At 37.3% G+C, this 6,459-nt stretch overlaps 1 pseudogene; it reads left to right on the top strand.

Moving 5' to 3' along the window:
* The first annotated feature begins 506 nt into the window (after nt 1-506).
* LOC120208850 lies at nt 507-3,045 on the top strand (annotated as a pseudogene).
* The last annotated feature ends 3,414 nt before the right edge of the window (nt 3,046-6,459 follow it).

The following is a 6,459-nucleotide window of genomic DNA, read 5'->3' as shown; positions in this document are numbered from 1 at the left end:
TTTTTTGGTATAAAACCATTAGTTGATTCTAATTAGGGATGGGTATAGGATCTGAATTCGATGGGTTCCTACCTAATTGGGTCAGATTTTTTTTTTAAATTTGGGTTGGGTTAGGTTCGGATTTAGGGTGAAAAATATCCGACTCGATCCTAGAAAAACATATAATTATACTTTTATATTTAGGAATACTTATAATAATACCCATATATATATATATATTTCCTTAAATTCCTATTTTTATCGAATAAAAATAATAATTTATTGAATATATTATTGCGAGTTGATCGGGTTGGATTCAGATTTTATCTCAAAAACGGATTGGATTCAAATCAAGTGAAAGATGTATATTTTTTTGAGAAGATCAAATTGGGATGAAGAATGTATAATTTCATATCAGCAGGTCAGGTTAATTGAAAATTCGACACCCACATCGCGTTTTCTAACGCGGAGGTGTGAAAAGAAGAAGATAAAAACTGAAAAAACAGCCTCCTATAAATAACCAACAACTCATCTACAAAGGAAAGAAATTTAAAACACAGCTTTCAAAGATCGAGCTTAATTAAAGGAGAATCATCTGTTATTAAGGCTAAAATAATACCACACACACAGAGGAAGAGAAACTGCAAGGAAAGAAGACGAGGAGGAGGAGGAGGAGGAGGAGGAACAGTGTTTCAAGATCTTGTCAGATCGAGCTACAAAAAGAATCTGTAAGTCAATACATACATCACATTTTTATCTTTTCTTTTGTTCTGTTTAATTGGTTTCCCACTTCTTCAAGGTATATTGCTTCTTTCTCATCATGTTTTCTGGGTTTTTCCCCCTTGTTGAATTGTTCATGTTAGTTGAAGGTATGTTTTCCGGGTTTTATGTTTGTTTTATGTGAAATTTCTCAAAGAAATGAAGAGTTTTGGTAAATTTCTCATTTTTTTTTTGGGTTTTTGATTCTGGGTTTTCTCAGTTTGGCCAAAAAGTGTTGGATTTGTGGAATTCTTTTAGCTCTCTCAAGTTTAATGTAAAGTGTTGGATTTGTGGATTTGTTGAGTTTTTCCCCTTATGTCTTTTTTGCTATTGCATGATTCTTTTGATCTGGTCCAAAGATTAATAGACCTTTTTGTTGTTAATTTTCTATTTCTGGATACCATCTTTGCATACTAAAATAGTGTGTTAAATTCCTTAGTACTTTTGTATTTGAAGGTTTCATTTTATGTGCCATGTGACTTCCAAATGATTCCATAAACCCTCTTCTAGGCTCTTCCAGATCCACATGAAAATATGTTTCATTTGACAAGCGTGTTCTCGTTTCGAATCTCTTGTAATCACATAGTACTTATTATTCTTGGTGCGGTTCTTGTTTTGGCGACTCAAAATTGCCTGCTGTAGTTGGTTTTGAATGTTGTGTATCTTGTTAAGCCAATATGTTTTCATACTATTGATGCTCATTTATGTCTGATGTAGTGTGATGGGGAGAGAAGTCAAGGGTGTGCGCACGGCCACTAAGCCAAATGGTGCGGTCAAATCCAATGGTAATTCGGGAGTTTCAGAAGGAACTGACAACAAGAAGTTGAATACCGCCGCATCGAAATCCTCTGGTACTGGAAATACTCAAGCACACCTGAGTCCTTCCAAAGCTGCTGCAAATGGCACCGCAAATGCTGACTATACACCTTCCCCTACCAAGGATTCTGAGGTAACTACAATTCTTGAGTAAAGTTGGAATTTCTATATACGAGGCCGGAGGCTCGACAAGTTAGAGAATTGCACTCACTTTAATTAGGTTTCTGAAAGGAAATATAGCAATAATGTGGAAATTTCTCTCCCATTCTAGCTGTGGTTTACAGTCTTCTTGACATGCCTGTTGAAATGATACAATTCGGTGGATAAACAATAAGTGATATTTTTCTTGCTTTGCTTTTAAAACATGCCCTGCTAACGGTTTTTATTCATCTGTCTGAACTTTTTATACGTGCACGGTGCTGATCTTCTCGATTTTTACATTTGTTTCAGACAAACTCTCCAAAGACTCCTCTGATTACAGGAAGCATGATGATGATGATGATAATTGGTCCGTCACTTCCTCGTATCCTCTATTTGATGTTATTTGCAGTTATCTTTTAATTATTGTGAGGGACTTCCCTATTGAAACTCTTCTACCAAAAAGGTTTGTTGTAGTGTAATTAGCTGTCGTTGTTTTAGCTTTAATTTTCCTTAGCTTTGTCTAGTACTACTGCATCTGTTCGAACTGCTAGATCGAGAGTAACAATCGGGACTGCTCCGACATTTAGAAGTGCTGAACGTGCCGAGAACGGAAGGAGGTACATTCCGTGATCAAACAATTGATATTTGCATTCTGTTTAATCAAACAATCGATAATGTTTACATTCTTCCTCAATCCAGTTTTACCAGAAGTTAGAGGAAAAACACCAAGCTCTGGAGGCCGAGAGACAGCAGTATGAGGCCCTTAAGCAGGAAGAGCAAGAAGCAGCCCTTAAGCAGCTGCGGAAGAACTTGGTCGTCAAAGCGAATCCAGTACCTAGTTTCTACTACGAACGACCTCCACCAAAGGTTGAACTGAAGAAGGTATTCTTTGAACCTTTTCTCCTTGTTTCTCCACAAGTGCTTCGAAGTATTAGGCCTGAAAATGTTTCCCTTTCACGAAAACATTCCGAGACAAAGCCTTGTATTCTTCATGCAGCTTTGGGATATGAAACATTTCATTCTTCTTCTTATTTCATTTCAGCTGCCATTAACTCGGCCAAAGTCACCAAATCTTTCCCGAAGAAAGAGCTGTGGCGATGCAGTCCACCTATTCGAGGAAGAAAAGCCAAAGCTTGTTGCCAGGGCCACCGCCACCGCCACAGCTTTGGTGGTAACCTAGGGAACAAATCGATCCTGCAGATGAGCTCAAATTTAAAGGTCAGAAGAATGGAGTGGGCTGTAATGGAGGTGGCAAGTTGAAAGATCGATGTGAAAAAGGTAAAGGATGCGACGAAATCTTCTAAACTGGCAGAGGAGAGTAACGCTAACATCACCGTGCAGTCATGAACATCTGGTTTTTTCACTTCTAACTCATCGGTCTTGAATCTCCCTAGTTCCCATATGAATGTCTTGAAAGGAATTTAGCCTGTTTTCTTGTCAGCAGCATGACTTGTGTCTTCTTTCTTCTAAAACGGTTTGGTGTTGAAGTGAATTGTATATGTTCTGTAAGTTATGTTGTTACGTATAATCTTTGCCGTATATGAAAGAGTTGTAGATAATATTGGAACAAATTCCATGTTTTCATCTGATGTTATTCTTTATGATGACATCAAACATTTGATGTAATTCTTCTTCCAACATGCTATTCAGTCTTCTTGCTGTGTGAAGTTGACTGATTATCAGTTTACCCATGGTGTTTGTAATCCTCGGAAGTCTCGATTGTCAATGGTTATGAGATTTATTAATCATTTGTCTAGGGTGATTATAAGATAATATATGTTCTAACATTTATAACTATTTAACAATGAAAACTCACCATTGCAGTCTTTGGTGTTCAAACCTGAAACATCTAAAGATAACACTCATCACTTAAACACTAAAGTAACTTGGTTCGTGCTCTAGAGCATGTATTCTGATTAAGAGGAACACTGATTTGTTTCATATGTAGTTATCTTTCGTGAACTTTGTGATAGGATCAATAAATTTCATCATTGATTGTAAAGTCACAATGACCCAATCATATTAGTTACCCATTTTTATTATTGTAGTAATAGATGACCTGCACAAGGGTCCATTTTGAAAAATTTAGCCTTTGACATGATAATTCTTTTTTAGTCCTGGCACGAATATATTATGGTTGTAATCCTAGTTATGTTATTAATGTTTAGTAAAGTGATTGGTGAATGTTTTCGTGGAATTCATGGCAACTAGGTGGTATAATATAGAGATGTAAGGGTCTTTATGATTGTAACCATGTGGTGATGAATGATATGAAATCCTTGAGTTATACAAGCATAAGTTTTTTTTTTATGAATGATCAAATGAACAATAATTAGTGATTTTCTTAAATAGTTTGAGGTAATTATAAGAAAGTATCGGTTAGAATCTTAGTTAGTCATTGACAATACACGGACACCCTGTAGACGCAGTTACTCAAACTTAGAGCCCTATGAAGAATAATTCCCTTTATTATTGAATTCGCTCAATGAATTCAATACCAAGATGAACTTAAGAATGCTCGTTCTTGCTTAATTTTATATGGTATATTATATTTGATATTTATATATGTTGAGTATTTTTAAAGTATTTAACGTGATGAGCAAGGCTATTTTGCATAAAAAGAACTCATCATGATATAATTTGATTATTTGAAGTATGATTACATTAACAAGTGTTAAATTATTTTTATAGTGGGTATTCATATGTTAGAAAAAATATATTAATGTTTCATGATGATTTGGATGATGCAGTTTGATTCTAGGGTCCCTATTATCAAGGCGGAGGTATTCCAACTTTGTCGGTCGTTAATAAAAAACAAATTATAGAGTGAAGGCATTTTAATGCTTGCAACCGATTTAGATGAGACAACTCAGTTTACAGCACATACATCAAGTATAGTAAAAGCAATTCCACGTTTTAAAATTGTGCATGTGTAACGAGACATATTTACCTTGGTGGAAGCGAAGAGTTGGAATACCTCTGATAGTGCAATAGACATCTAGACGCTTGTTAAAACAGAATAGAATCACTCCTATTGTTAGAGGGGAGGCTCTCCAATCCCTTCGGTATTCCATAAGCTGTAAGCTTGAGGTGGGGATCTCAACTGCCTATGGAGGCAACTCATGTTGGAAATATGGACTGCAAAATAACACCGTTAGCACTGACAGAAAAAATAAATAATAATTTAAAAGAAACAGATTGATAAATCGTGTCGTGGTAAAACCACTGCCTTAGAAACGAATCGCCCCGATGTGTTTAATCGCTGCAGTAGGCGGATGTTGTGGTCTGAGAAATTTAGGGAAGAACGAAGAATGAGGTAATAGAAAAGAGAGAAATTTAGAGAATAGAAAAGATACTTCATTCATAATCTGCCTCATTCAATACATCTCATCCAGTCTTATTTAGTTACAGGGTTAAAAACGTAATAGCTAAGTGCCAGCTGTCTGTCCTTGTAACAAATAACCGACTAATATTCATTCATTTCTTCTGCAGGTACTTGGGCTCTCTGACTTGGGCTGTGCTATGTGTTCTGGGCTGCCGAAGGGTAAAAGGTTTGATTTGCCTCAAAGGGTAAGTTCATCATTTCCCCTTCCTGATCTTTAATCCCTAATTCCCTTTTCTCACTCTCTTCTCCTGCCTCAATCCCTAACCCTCGATTTCCGTTTGCCCCCAATTTCTAATACATCTCCATGCTCGTCTTCCCCGATTCTCCTACATCTCCACGCTCATCTCCTCCAATCATCACAGTACCCCCCGCTGGAAACGATCCTTGTCCCCAAGGATCAAAGCCTGGAAACTGACCTCTGAGGACAGTATAATCCTCCCACGTATCACTGGAGTCATCAAGGTTTTTCCATCGCACCAACAGCTGTGTGACAGGTTTGTTCTGTCGATTTATTATTCTTCTGCCCAGAATCTTAGAAGGCTCCATTCGAATATGACCTCTTCATCTATGGCAGGGGTTCCGTTGAAACAACGATTGAGTTACCCACGTGTTTCTTCAAAAGACTCACATGGAAAACTGGGTTAGCCGAGAGTTCGCAGGTAATTCCAATTTGTAAAGCCACCTCTCCAATTCTTTCCTTAACTCTGTAAGGGCCATAAAATCTTGCTGCTAACTTTAAATCCTTCGCAGGGCAAGGAAGTCTGTACGGTTGTAATTTCAGGTAAACTGAATCTCCCACTTGAAAGGTTCTATCTGTTCTGTTTTTGTCTGCCTGCTGTTTTCATTCTATTACGAGCCTGTTCTAACTGAGACTTAACCAACTGCCTGATATCTTCTCTACTCTGCATTAACTCTGATATGGCTTGCACTGGACTGTCTGTCTGCCAGACCATTGTAGGTGGCTTATAGCCATATAGAACTTCAAAAGGTGTCAATTTTAGAGCAGTATGGTAGGTAGTATTATACCACCATTCAGCATGAGGCAACCACTTAGCCCATTGCTTAGGTTGAAAAAAACAAAGACCCCTTAGATACTGTTCTAAGCATTGGTTTACTCTTTCTGTCTGTCCATCAGTTTCAGGATGGTAAGCAGTGCTAAATAGAGTCTGAGTCCCGCTTCATTAACTCCCTCCAAAAGAGGCTAGTGAAAGTTTTATCCCTGTCTGAAATGGCCATCTTAGGTTGGCCATGAAGCTTATAGATCGATCTAGGTATAATTTAGCTACCCCAGCTGCTGTATAAGGATGTGCTAATGCCAAGAAATGGCTATATTAGTAAATTGTTAACAACTACAAAAATACAATTCTTCCCCAATGATG

Source organism: Hibiscus syriacus, unplaced genomic scaffold, assembly GCF_006381635.1.
Source record: "Hibiscus syriacus cultivar Baekdansim isolate YM2019G1 unplaced genomic scaffold, ASM638163v2 tig00017792_pilon, whole genome shotgun sequence".
NCBI classification, from domain to species: domain Eukaryota; kingdom Viridiplantae; phylum Streptophyta; class Magnoliopsida; order Malvales; family Malvaceae; genus Hibiscus; species Hibiscus syriacus.
The sequence above is the reverse complement of the archived record's forward strand: the minus strand, read 5'-3'. Positions and strand labels throughout refer to the sequence as shown.